The following is a 15,054-nucleotide window of genomic DNA, read 5'->3' as shown; positions in this document are numbered from 1 at the left end:
GAAGAAATTCCTCCTCATCTCAGTTTTAAATAGGCGGCCCCTTATTCTATGTCCCCTAGTTTTAGTTTCACCTATGAGTGGATATATTCTCTCTGCATCCACCTTGTCGAGTCCCCTCATTGTCTTAGAAGTTTCAATAAGATCCCCTCTCATTCTTGTGAACTCCAATGAGTATAGGCTCAACCTGTCTTCATAAGTCAACCCCTTCATCTCCGGAATCAACTTAGTGAACCATCTCTGAACAGCCTCCAATGCAAGTATATTCTTTCTTAAATATGGAGACCAAAACTGTACGCAATACTCCAGGTGTGGCCTCACCAATACCCTGTACAGTTGTAGCAGGACTTCTCTGCTTTTATACTCTATCCCCCTTGCAATGAAGGCCAACATTCCATTTGCCTTCCTGATTACTTGCTGTACCTGCATACTAACTGTTTGTGTTTCATGCACCAGGACTCCCAGGTCTCTCTGTACTGCAGCATTTTGTAATTTTTCTCCATTTAAATTATAATTTCCTTTTCTATTTTTTCTGCCAAAGTGGATAACCTCACATTTTCCCACATTATACTCCATCTGCCAAATGTTTGCCCACTCACTTAGCCTGTCTATATCCCTTTGCTGATTTTTTGTGCCCTCCTCACAATTTGTTTTCCCACCCATCTTTGTATCATCAGCAAACTTGGCTACATTACACTCGGTCCCTTCATCCAAGTCATTAATATAGATTGTAAATAGTTGAGGCCCCAGGACCGATCCCTGCAGCACCCCACTAGTTACTGTTTGCCAACCGGAAAATGACCTATTTATCCTGACTCTTTGTTTTCTGTTAGTTAGCCAATCCTCTATCCATGCTAATATATTACCCCCAACCCCGTGAATTTTTATCTTGTGCTGTAGCCTTTTATGTGGCACCTTATCGAATGCCTTCTGGAAATCCAAATACACCACATCCATTGGTTCCCCCTTATCCACCCTGCTCGTTACATCCTCAAAGAACTCCAGCAAATTTGTCAAACATGATTTCCCTTTCATAAAACCATGCTGACTCTGCTTGATTGAATCGTGCTTTTCCAAATGTCCTGCTACTGCTTCCTTAATAATGGACTCCAGCATTTTCCCAATGACAGATGTTAGACTAACTGGTCTATAGTTTCCTGCTTTATGTCTGCCTCCTTTTTTAAATAGGGGAGTTACATTTGCGGTTTTCCAATCCGCTGGGACCTCCCTAAAATCCAGGGAATTTTGGTAGATTACAACCAAACTATCTCTGCAACCACTTCTTTTAAGACCCTAGGATGCAGGCCATCAGGTCCAGGGGACTTGTCTGCCTTTAGTCCCGTTATTTTACCGAGTACAGTACGACTTCTTTAGTGATAGTGATTGTGTTAAGTTCCTCCTTCCCTATAGCCCCTTGATTATCAACTATTGGGATGTTTTTAGTGTCTTCTACCGTGAAGACCGATACAAAATATTTGTTCAAAGTCTCTGCCATTTCCCTGTTCCCCATTATTAATTCCCCAGTCTCATTCTCTAGGGGACCAACATTTACTTTAGCCACTTTTTTCCTTTTTATGTACCTGTAGAAACTCTTATTATCTGTTTTTATATTCTGTGCGAGTTTATTTTCATAATCTATCTTCCCTCTCTATTATTCTTTTAGTCATTCTTTGCTGGCTTTTAAAAGTTTCCCAATCCTCTGGCCTCCCATTAATCTTGGCCACATTGTATGCCCTTGTTTTAAATTTGATACCATCCCTTATTTCCTTAGGTAGCCACGGATGATTATCCCTTCTCTTACAGTTTTTCCTTCTCAGTGGGATATATTTTTGTTAATAGTTATGAGATATCTCCTTAAATGTACTCCACTGCTCATCAACTGTCCCACACTTTAATCTATTTCCCCAGTCCACTTTAGCCAATTCTGCCTTCATACCTTTGTAGTCTCCTTTATTTAAGCTTAGTAAACTGGTTTGAGATCTAACTTTCTCATCCTCCAACTGAATTTGAAATTTAACCATGTTATGTTCATTCATTCCCAGAGGATCCTTTACTTATTAGTCCTGTCTCATTACACAGTACCAGATCTAAGATAGCCTGCTCCCTGGTTGGTTCCGCAACGTACTATTCAAGGAAACTATCCCGGATACACTCTTAGGGCCCGCGCTTGGTGGCCCGCCCAATTCTCGGAGGTCTTGCGGTGGTCAGTCAATTTTCACCGCCCGGTACCGCCGGGGCGGAGTGCTGGCAAAACTGGTGCGGGCGGTCCTGAGCGGTGCGTCAACGGAGTGCGACAGATGGATGGTCTGCTCCGGAGGGGCAGGGTAAGTTGTCTGGGAGTGAGGTATGTGGGCGGTATGTGGGTATTTTTTGATCAATTTCGCGATTTTGGGCGGTATATCGGCGGTCCATGGGCGATATGCGGTGCTATGTCCACTAATTTCAGCCTCTATGAACTGATCTTCAAGGCTACCCTGGCCAATTGCATGAAAGTTAAAATCGCCCATGATTATTGCCGTTCCTTTACAAGCCTCCATTATTTTTGTTGTGAGTTTAATGACCAGGGAAAGAGCAACTTCTGTCAAAGCTGCAATGAGACTTGAAAGAGTTTAAAGATTTTTAATGAACTTTTAAATGAGTTTTAAAAACACTTTTTCCCCTAAGTTTCGAATATGATTCGAAGAAACAAGCAAAAATCAATTTTCCCCTCGTCTAAACAACTTTCATCCAGCTCTTGAAGCCCAAATGCTTTTAAAGAGACTCTGAAATGCTTAGAACTTTTTAAAATTGAAATTTCCCACATTTGATTTTGAATGAACGGCTGAAGTGGGTTATTAGTTTTACACAAATGTCCAGTCATACTGCTGAGGAGGGGGAGGGTAGGGGATGGTTTGTAGGAGTTACATATTACTTTTTATTGACCTTTAAAAAGTATATCATTAAGACGTTTGTGAAGAGAACCAAAAAACGGGAAGGACACAAACCATTTTATTTTGTCTGTCGTTCTATAGTCTGAACAAGTCCCAGGAATAATGTAAATATAGATTTCCTCTTAAACGTTTAGTGGAGTTTTAATAGAAACAAGGGTTATGTAATTATGTATGCAAATTACAGGAAGCTACTTTAGATGAAACCACTATTTGTTGATAAAGACACAGAAAATACTTCAATTAAACTGATAGGGCTAGACTTTCTACTTCACATCGAAAAGGCTGGGACATCGCCCATTTTTGGGGCGATAGCCAGCAAAGTGGAAAGTCTAGCCCTTAATGTACAATTTCGATTTGGTATAAATTTTTGAAATAGGAGATTAAAAATTGAGAGTACGATGAAGTTTGCTTCCCCCTATTTAAGTGTGAAGTGCCCAAAATAATTCAACACTTTTTGTGATAAGAGCAGATATTAATATTGTGGAGAATGTTTTGGAGGCAGTTCAGAGAAGGTTCACTAAGTTGATTCCGGAGATGAGGGGGTTGACTTATGAGGAAAGGTTGAGTAGGTTGGGCCTCTACTCATTGGAATTCAGAAGAATGAGAGGGGGCTTGACAAGGTGGATGCAGAGAGGATGTTTCCATTGATGGGGGAGACTAGAACTAGAGGGCATGATCTTAGAATAAGGGGCCACCTATTTAAAACTGAGAAATTTCTTCTCTCAGAGGGTTGTAAATCTGTGGAATTCGCTGCCTCAGAGAGCTGTGGAAGCTGGGACATTGAATAAATTTAAGACAGAAATAGACAGTTTCTTAAACGGTAAGGGGATAAGGGGTTATGGGGAATGGGCAGGGAAGTGAAGCTGAGTCTATGATCGGATCAGCCATGATCTTATTAAATGGTGGAGCAGGGTCAAGGGGCCGTATGGCCTACTCCTGTTCCTATTTATTATGTTCTTATAGAAACATAGAAACATAGAAAATAGGTGCAGGAGTAGCCCATTCGGCCCTTCTAGCCTGCACCACCATTCAATGAGTTCATGGCTGAACATTCAACTTCAGTACCCCATTCCTGCTTTCTCGCCATACTCCTTGATCCCCCTAGTAGTAAGGACCTCATCTAACTCCTTTTTGAATATATTTAGTGAATTGGCCTCAACAACTTTCTGTGGTAGAGAATTCCACAGGTTCACCACTCTCTGGGTGAAGAAGTTCCTCCGCATCTCGGTCCTAAATGGCTTACCCCTTATCCTTAGACTGTGACCTCTGGTTCTGGACTTCCCCAACATTGGGAACATTCTTCCTGCATCTAACCTGTCTAAACCCGTCAGAATTTTAAATGTTTCTATGAGGTCCCCTCTCATTCTTCTGAACTCCAGTGAATACAAGCCCAGTTGATCCAGTCTTTCTTGATAGGTCAGTCCCGCCATCCCGGGAATCAGTCTGGTGAATCTTCGCTGCACTCCCTCAATAGCAAGAATGTCCTTCCTCAGGTTAGGAGACCAAAACTGTACACAGTACTCCAGGTGTGGCCTCACCAATGCCCTGTACAACTGTAGCAACACCTCCCTGCCCCTGTACTCAAATCCCCTTGCTATGAAGGCCAACATGCCATTTGCTTTCTTAACCGCCTGCTGCACCTGCATGCCAACCTTCAATGACTGATGTACCATGACACCCAGGTCTCTTTGCACCTCCCCTTTTCCTAATCTGTCACCATTCAGATAATAGTCTGTCTCTCTGTTTTTACCACCAAAGTGGATAACCTCACATTTATCCACATTATACTTCATCTGCCATGCATTTGCCCACTCACCTAACCTATCCAAGTCGCTCTGCAGCCTCCCAGCATCCTCCTCGCAGCTCACACTGCCACCCAACTTAGTGTCATCCGCAAATTTGGAGATACTACATTTAATCCCCTCATCTAAATCATTAATGTACAGTGTAAACAGCTGGGGCCCCAGCACAGAACCTTGCGGTATCCCACTAGCCACCGCCTGCCATTCTGAAAAGTACCCATTTACTCCTACTCTTTGCTTCCTGTCTGACAACCAGTTCTCAATCCATGTCAGTGCACTACCCCCAATCCCATGTGCTCTAACTTTGCACATCAATCTCTTGTGTGGGACCTTGTCGAACGCCTTCTGAAAGTCCAAATATACCACATCAACTGGTTCTCCCTTGTCCACTCTACTGGAAACATCCTCAAAAAATTCCAGAAGATTTGTCAAGCATGATTTCCCTTTCACAAATCCATGCTGACTTGGACCTATCATGTCACCTCTTTCCAAATGCACTGCTATGACATCCTTAATAATTGATTCCATCATTTTACCCACTACCGATGTCAGGCTGACCGGTCTATAATTCCCTGTTTTCTCTCTCCCTCCTTTTTTTAAAAGTGGGGTTACATTGGCTACCCTCCACTCTATAGGAACTGATCCAGAGTCAATGGAATGTTGGAAAATGACTGTCAATGCATCCACTATTTCCAAGGCCACCTCCTTAAGTACTCTGGGATGCAGTCCATCAGGCCCTGGGGATTTATCGGCCTTCAATCCCATCAATTTCCCCAACACAATTTCCCGGCTAATAAGGATTTCCCTCAGTTCCTCCTCCTTACTAGACCCCCCGACCCCTTTTATAACCGGAAGGTTGTTTGTGTCCTCCTTCGTGAATACCGAACCAAAGTACTTGTTCAATTGGTCCGCCATTTCTTTGTTCCCCGTTATGACTTCCCCTGATTCTGACTGCAGGGGACCTACGTTTGTCTTTACTAACCTTTTTCTCTTTACATATCTATAGAAACTTTTGCAATCCGTCTTAATGTTCCCTGCAAGCTTTTTCTCATACTCCATTTTCCCTGCCCTAATCAAACCCTTTGTCCTCCTCTGCTGAGTTCTAAATTTCTCCCAGTCCCCAGGTTCGCTGCTATTTCTGGCCAATTTGTATGCCACTTCCTTGGCTTTAATACTATCCCTGATTTCCCTTGATAGCCACGGTTGAGCCACCTTCCCTTTTTATTTTTATGCCAGACAGGAATGTATGTTCTTATTAGAAGCAAAATTCATAAATTAACATCTTTACGTCAACGTAATAGTAAACATTTCCAAGTCAGTCTGGTTGGTTGTCCTGTCCAGGCAGAAAGATGAATATTTACTTCTGTTAAATCATAGCTTCTCCTGCTTTTTGTTATTAATTCAATGACGCAAATTGTGTATGTGTTTTTCTGCATTTGTGTCTAAGTGATGCATTTCTGACATGTTACATGGGGGATTGCTGGTTGAAGAAGACTACATTTATTAATGGAAGTGATTGATAGCCACTGCCTCTGCTGCTTGTACAGCCATTACTATAGTGACATGGCTATAGAAGGATGGGCAAATGCATTGGAAACTTTAAAAGTAATACTAATTGCACGAATAGATATGCCTATTCCAAGCTCCCCTTGGGTTTTACATTGTTTGTCAATGCACAACCATGTAACTGCATTATGTTTCTGAAGTGTTAACACATTATTATGCAGTTGTATTATATCCCTGTCATTTCTGACAAGTTTTTTTAAAAATAGAGTTTGTGCATGATGAACTAAAAACTTTTAATTAATTCTACCGTTAACAAACTTACAGAATGGGCATGTAAATGACAAATGAATTTCAATATAGATAAGTGTGAGGTGATGCATTTTGGGAGGAGGAATAAGGAGGCTACCTATTGATTGGAAAATAAAAGTCTAAATGGGGCAGAGGGGCAAAGGGATCGAGGGGTACAGTTACACAAATCATTCAAAGTAGCAACGCAGGTTAAAAAAGTTATAAAAGTGCAAACCAAGCACTGGGGTTCATTTCTAGAGCAATAGAATTGAAAAGCGGAGAAGTTATGTTACACTTGTGTAGAACCGTGTCTGATTGTCTCATGATTTGAGACGGTGGGTGGTAATATGGTGTTACTGTATATATGCTTTTAGTGGTTGCTGTTACCGTCGTTGTTGTAAAAGTTGTTGTTGTAAAATTTGCCCATGGCAAAGAGGTAACGCTGAAAGTAGTTTGTGGGCCGCTCAGTACAACATAAGTGAGAGGGAACATTGGTAAGCACGAGGGTAAAGAGTTTAATATTTGTAAGTACTGGAAATCAGACTCCACAGTGGCAGGGCCAGGGAAGTTGTTCAGCAGTAATTGTGACTTAGTAGCTGTTAAAGACTCAGTTAGTCCTGACTGAACAAGGCTTAACTTTATCATTGCTTCTTACAGTGAGAATAGTGTGTAAAACCCTGACGTTCACAACAAATCAGTGATTTCTAATGATTGAGATACCCTGCTTCTTCGCAAATACATACAGCAACTTCCGTGTTTCACAGCGCAGGTGCAGAGCCCAGAAGTTGCTGTCATTTTTACACTGGAATAATGGCGAACGATGCCAGCCCCACCGTTACTGCTAATGCACATTCCAGGTCATCGTTTGTTTTTGATGTAAAGTGATGACGGTAATTGGTGCTGGAACGGTGCTCCTGTTTACTGTGATGTTGCTGGGGAAAGGGTTGAAAGGATTGAGTGCCGATGCCTGATGGATCGTACATCATGTGGCAGCAGTCTGAGGGTGTAGGGCCTCTCTCTCAAGTGCTCTGCTATTAGATGGCAGTGAGCATCCCTCCCAGGTGTGGGCCGTCTACCTGGAATCCTCTGGTGCTCCCCCTGGCCCCCTCCTCTTCCTCCTTCTTCTCCTCAGGGCCTCCTACTGAGGAGCCTCCTGTCCCTTTTGCCCACAGCTGGCGCTGCTCTGCCTGACCTCAGCTCCAATTCCTGATACAGAGCAATGGGGACCCCGAGCACGATGCCCATGACCAAACATTCCCTTTCTCCAGGTGACTCCTATATGGTACAGTAGCACAACACTCACTCTATTTAGGAGAAGTCCTGAGAGAATTTCTGGGAAAAATGAAGTCTTGACAGTATTCCAGAAAGTCTCCCAATGTTTGTCAAACGCAGTGTGATCATCGATCTCAATCAGCAAGTGAACATTGAAAGCTGAACATGGCTTTAAGTAGCGCTTGGAATCCTCAGCAACAACTTGGTTCAGCTGCCCGCCATGAGGAGAGACCGTTAAATGAAGCGTTACCCACAAAATGGTGTGCAGCTTCTTCAATGAGCATGAGCAGACAATTTAATTGTCAATCAGAGCCTTAACGATCCTCGGGGCGGCCGTTCCTAGCGCGCTTCAACTCCTTTACCAAGATGGCCTCTTGCGCTAAAGGTACGCTAAACTGATGTTGCATTCAAGACCCCATCTTGGCCACCACGGAGACTCTTTAGTGCCTAAAGTATTCAGCCAAAATCGGCTCCCTAAATGTCCCAGTGCAGATTCACCATCGCAACTGTAAACCAGAAGAGAAAGCCCCTTAACAGGGCCATACAAAGCAATCGGAGAACGTGTGAACAGGGCGGGAAGGCGAGAGTCAGAGAAAGAGGGAAATCATTTAATGGCAACAAACAGGAGTTTGTAGAAAACCGAAAGATGATAAACAAATATCATCTCAGTAAAACAGTAAACCGGCTTGGGAAAGGCCAAAGACATGCCAGAAATAGTGGGCAACAGAATGGGATTAGAGCAAAAGACAAGAGAATGGAGATCTAACTGGGGCTAAAGCTGTTGGTGTCCATAATCAGACCTGAGATGCTACTGCAAGTCCAGTGAAAGATGAGACATGCTTGGGTCTTGTGAGACATCAATTTGCTGTCACTGCACAATTTCTGTGGTGGAATTAAGCAATCCTCATGATTTTTCAAAGTTAAAATTATTGGGGGATAATTTTAGCTCAGGGATTTTGACACTCTGTTGCAGTAGGGAACTAACTTTTTCCCCTTCAATTACTTATTTCACTGCAATGCGAAGCTTGTGTCAGGTTTTACGTAACATTTGCAGGGCTATGGGGAAAGGCAGGGGTGGGGGACTAATTGAATATCTCTTTCAAAGAGCTATCACAGATACCATGGGCCGAATGTGTTAGAATCATTGAATCATTGTACCAGCAAAATGGATTCGACTTTTAATTAAGATTGAGGGATTAGTGATGAGATAGAATCATAGGATCATAGAAATTTACAGCACGGAAGGAGGCCATTTGGCCCATCATGTCCAATTTCCAGCTCTTGGTCCATGGCCCTGTGGGTTACAACTCTTCAGGTGCACATCCAAGTACTTATAAATGTGGTGAGGGTTTCTGCCTCTACCACACTTTCAGGCAGTGAGTTCCAGACCCCCACCGCCCTCTGGGTGAAAAAACTTCCCCTCAAATCCCCTCTAAACCTCCTTCCAATTATTTTAAATCTTTGCCCCTGGTTGTTGACCCCTCTGCTAAGGGAAATAGATCTGTCCTATCCACCCTATCAAGGCCCCTCATAATTTTATACACCTCAATAAAGTCTCCCCTCAGCCTCCTCTATTCCAAATTAAACAAACCCAGCCTATCCAATCTTTCCACATAACTAAAATTCTCCAGTTCAGGCAACATCCTCATAAATTTCCTCTGTACCCTCTCTAGCGCAATCACATCTTTCCTGTAATGTGATGACCAGAACTGCACGCAGCACTCCAGCTGTTGTCTAACTAGTGTTTGATACGGTTCCAACATAACCTCCCTGCTCTTGTATTCAGCAGCAGCAGAATTGTATTCCACCACAATCTGTAACCTCATGGCCCGGCATATCCCTCACTCCACCATTACCATCAAGCCAGGGGTCCAACCCTGGTTCTATGAAGAGCGTAGAAGAGCATGCCAGGAACAGCACTAGGCGTACCTGAAGACGAGGTACCAATCTGGTGAAGCTACAACACAGGACTACATGCATGCTAAACAACAGAAGCAGCATGCTATAGACAGGGCTAAGCGATCCCACAATCAATGAATCAGATCAAAGATCCTGCCAAATCCAGTTGTGAATAGTGGTGGGCAATTAAACAACTAATGGAAGGAGGAGGCTCCATGAACAGCGACATCCTCAATGATGGTGGAGCCAGCATGTGTGTGCAAAAGACAAGGCTGAAGTGTTTGTAACCATCTTCAGCCAGAAGTGCTGAGTGGATGATCCATATCGGCCTCCTCCTGAGGGCCCCACCATCACAGAAGTCAGTCTTCAATCAATTTGGTTGAGCTCACTGGATACAGAAAAGACTCGATTACATAAGAACATAAGAAATAGGAACAAGGGTAGGCCATATGCCCCTCGAGCCTGCTCCACTGTTCAATAAGACCATGGCTGATCTTGTACATCAACTCCACTTTCCCGCACTATCTCCATAATTCTTGATTCCCTTAGTGCCCAAAAATCTATCGATCTCAGTCTTGAATATACTCAACGACTAAGCATCCACAGCCCTCTGGGGTAGAGAATTCCACAGATTCACCACTCTCTGAGTGAAGACATTCCTCCTCAGCTCAGTCCTAAATTTTCGACCCCTTATCCCTAGTTTGAGACTCTCCAGCCATTGGGAAACAACCTCTCAGCAGTTATCCTGTCAAGCCCTCTCAGAATTATATATATTTCAATGCGATCACCTCTTATTCTTCTAAACCCCAGAGAGTATAGGTGCATTCCACTCAATCGCTCATCATAGGAGAACCCTCTCATCCCAGGAATCAATCGAGTGAACTTTGGTCGCACTCCCTCTATGGCAAGTATATTCTTCCTTGAGTAAGGACACCAAAACTGTACACAATACTCCAGGTGTGGTCTCACCAGGACCCTGTGCAATTGTAACAAGTCTCTTGTACTCCAACTCCTGCAATAAAGGCTAACATAACATTTGCTTTCCTAATTGCGTGCTGTACCTGTAGCTGAACTTTCTGTGATTTGTGTACAAGAACACCTAAATCCCTGTGAATACCAACATTTACTAGTCTCTCATCCTTTAAAACTATTCTGCTTTTTCATTCTTCCTCCCAAAGTGGATAATTTCACACTTGCCCACATTATACTTGTGATTTGTGTATCTGTACCCCTCGATCCCTGTGTTCCTCTGCCCCATTCAGACTAATATTTTCCAGAGTATGCAGCCTCCTTATTCTCCCTACCGAAGTGCACCACCTCACACTGAAAGCTATTGAATTAATTTGCCATGTACACGCCCATTCTGCAAGTTTATCAATGTCTTTATTTGTTTTGTTGCACTCTTCCACAGTATTAACTACACCCCTCAATTTTGAGTTATCTGCAAATTTTGAAATTGTACTTCCGATCCCTGAGTCCAAATGGTTTATGAGGTTGTCAGGTTGGCCCTCCAGCACATGACAGTTTGCATGCATCACTTTGCTGCACGCTGTTCCCAGACCACTCGTTGATTTTGCGTTGAGCTCAGATAGTCTCACAGGGAGAGAGCTAGAGGTTTTGGAGCAACCAAAGAGGCTCCCTTGTCGCTCCTGATCTCCCTCGGGGATTTATCGATGCGTGGGGAGAGAGAAAGGCGCTGCTTCATTCTTCCCCTTGCTGATTATTGAGTAAGAACGCCAGCTTGCCACTTACCAGGGCCACCTCAAAGTGACTTACTGCAGTGACTATTATTACATGGGTGGACACAGCAGCCATTTTCCAGGTGGTGAAACTCCCACAGACACCAGTCAGATGAGTGAGCGGTTTTTAGTGGTGTTGGTTAAGGAAGGCATTTGGCCCGAACACCTTGCTCTACTTGAGGACAATTGAGGTGGAAGCACCTGACTGGGGCTGGAATTTATGAATGAACCAGGATTCTCTCCTGTTTACTAAGGCCAATGAAATTGCAGTGGCGGGTGAGACAGAGAGACAGTTCCCCCGTTAGAGGAGTGCGTTTGTTGGATTTCCCTGGAATTCCCCCCACCTCCACCCCCTCGTGTTCTTTTTTTATTCGTTCATGGGATGTGGGCGTCACTGGCAAGGCTGGCATTTATTGCCCATCCCTAATTTCCCGTGAGAAGGTGGTGGTGAGCCGCCTTCTTGAACCGCTGCAGTCCGTGTGGTGAAGGTGCTCCCACAGTGCTGTTATGGAGGGAGTTCCAGGATTTTGACCTGAAGGAACGGCGATATATTTCCAAGTCAGAATGGTGTGTGTGGCTTGGAGGGGAACGTGGAGGTGGTGGTGTTCCCATGCACCTGCTTCCTTCGTCCTTCTAGATGGTAGAGGTTCTGGGTTTAGGAGGTGCTGCCGGAGAAGCCTTGGCAAGTTGCTGCAGTGCATCTTGTAGATGGTGGTGGAGGGAGTGAATGTTGATGGTGGTGGATGGGGTGCCAATCAAACGGACTGCTTTGTCCTGGATGGTGCTGAGCTTCTTGAGTGTGCCCTTACAATTCCTGGCGTGAGTTCTGTGGCGATCCCAGGAAAGGCCCAGACCTTATACAGATAACAGTTACTGACCCAAAAGTGGATGCATTTCCCAGTACCCAATTTGGGACAGGCTTTAGATCCATTTGAATGTCAGGCCTTTCGTTCTTCTAATGTCCTCTTGCATTACTAGACCAAGCAGACTGTTAACATCTCATCCAATGGATGGAACCTCCGACAATATGGCACTCCCTCAGTATTGCACTGAAGCCTCAGCTTACAGTAAATGCTTTAGTACCTTGCTGGGGTTGAACTTACAGTCATTTGCCTTTAGCAAGAGTGCTGCCAACTCAGTTGAGTAGCATTTACAACATAAAGAGCAAATAAAGAGGGCAACTGGGGACATAGAGAATGGATACTGAAGATTGGAGTGACTCCAATTAAATTCTAATAAATTAAACAATCTATAAAGCAGGAACTTGCATTTATATAGCCCCTTTCACAATCCCAGGACAACTAAAGCAATGAAGTATTTTTGGAGTACAGTCGTTGTAATGTAGGAAAATGTAGAAGCCAGTTTGCGCACAGCAAGCTCCCACAAACAGCAGTGAGATCAATGATCAGACAATCTGTTTTTTAGTCATATTGATTGAGGGATAAATATTGGCCAGGTCACCGGGAGAACTCCCCTGCTCTTTTTCAAAATAATGCTATGGAACCTTTTATATCCACCTGACAGGGCAGACTCTGATCGTTTGTCATCTCATCTAAAAGACAGCACCTCTGACAGTGTAGCACTCCCTCAGTTCTTCACTGGAGTATTTGCCTAGATTATGAGCTCAAGTCTCTGGAGTGGGGACAACCCACAACCTTCTGTCTCAGAGGTGACACTGCTACCACTGAGCCATGGCTGGCATCTAAAGCGACAGAGAACAGCAAAGCTATCAGCATTAAGGGAGAAAATGTGGAAATATTTTTTCCAAGTGAATTCACCCGTCTTTGGATTGGAGGTGAATGGTGGTCACTGAGTTTTGAAATACTCCCGCGGATCCACGTGAGACTGATGGTTTCTCCCTTGGTCATTTCCTGCAGTCACTATTTTTCCACACAGGAAATGCGTCGATAGCTGATTTGCTGAGTTGCGGAAGTGTGCTTTGAATATGATCATTGCACAACCAGAAACTGCTGAACTCATCAAAATGGTTCAGGTTCATAGAATCACAGAATGATACAGCACAGAGGGAGGCCATTCGGCCCATCGTGCCTGTTCCGGCTCCTTGAAAGTACTATGCAATTAATCCCACTACCCCGCTCTTTCCCATAGCCTTGCAAATTTCTCACCTTCCAGTATTTATCCAATTCCTGTTTGAAAGTCACTATTGAATCTGCTCCCACCGCCCTTTCAGGCAGTGCGTTCCCGATCACAACAACTCGCTGCGTAAAAACATTATCCTCGGTTCCCATTTGGATGTTTTACTAATTATCTTAAATCTCTGACCTCTGGTCACCGACCCTCCTGCCACTGGAAACAGTTTCTCCTTCTTTACTTTATCAAAGACTTCATAACTTTGAACACCACTATTAAATCTCCACTAAACCTTTTCTATTCTCAGGGGAACAACCCCAGTTTCTCCAGTCTCTCCATATAACTAAAGTCCCTCATCCCTGGAACCATTCTGGTAAATCTCCTCTGCAGCCTCTCCAAGGCCATGAGTGCGGAGGCCAGAATTGGATACAATACGCTAGCTGAGGCCTAACCAGTGATTTATAAAGGTTTAGCTTAACTACCTTGCTTCATACTCTAGATTTAGATATGGCTGACTACAATACGATGAGACAGAGACCGCCCACCCACAGTAAACTTGGCAAATCTGTTTATGAGTAAAATGACCAGAGATCGGTGGGAGGTATTTAAAATGTGATGTACAGACCTAAGTGATATCCCTCTGGGGCAAGAGCTCTACTTGCCAAAAGAAACAGCCATGAATGACTAAAGAGGTAAAAGACAGCTTAAAAATAAAAGAAAAAACCATACAAAAATGCAAAAAATAGCACAGATCCTGGTGAAGGGGAAAGATACAAAGTTCAGCAAAGGGTCACCAAACAGACAGTAAGAGCTGCAAAAGGGAGCGTGAAATGGAACTTGCAATGGATATCAAAATCAACACAACAATGTTTTACCATTATATTAGGGAAAGGAGGGTAGTCAGGAGCGGCATTGGCCCCTTGAAAACTGATCTCAGTGATATTGTCAGTCACATGAAGGGAATAGCGGACATGTTGAAGAATTACTTTGCGTCAGTATTTACAGTGCAGGAAGAGGATAGATAGCATGCTGGACATCCCAAGGAAACTAATATTGAACCAGGGATAGGGACGCACCAAGATTAACATAAGCAAAATAACAGTAATGAAGAAAATAATGGCACTCAAGACTGACAAATCCCCAGGGCCAGATGGTTTCCACCCAAGGATTTTAAAGGAAGTAGGTGAGCACACTGCAGATAATCAAGAGCTGTGGAACAATGGGGTACCTCCAACAAGCTTGCAAATGAGCTGCAAGCTCTGCAAAACCTGCTAACCACCACGGGGCAGAGGAAGATCGGTCCATGGTGGATCAAAGTAATTTCGAGCCTCAGAAAGAGGAGGCAGATGCTGAAGTACACGGGTTGCACACATTTTCAACGAAATGTCCACTATAATGCTAAACGTAAAATTGAATGGCTTACCCATAGTCATCGAACTGGACACTGGCGCTAGCCAATCCATCATGAGTGAAAAGATGTTTGAGAAACTGTGGTGCAACAAGCACTCAGACCAGCCCTGAGCCCCATCC

The sequence above is a fragment of the Pristiophorus japonicus genome, chromosome 14, assembly GCF_044704955.1.
Source record: "Pristiophorus japonicus isolate sPriJap1 chromosome 14, sPriJap1.hap1, whole genome shotgun sequence".
Classification (NCBI taxonomy): Eukaryota; Metazoa; Chordata; class Chondrichthyes; family Pristiophoridae; genus Pristiophorus; species Pristiophorus japonicus.
The sequence above is the reverse complement of the archived record's forward strand: the minus strand, read 5'-3'. Positions refer to the sequence as shown.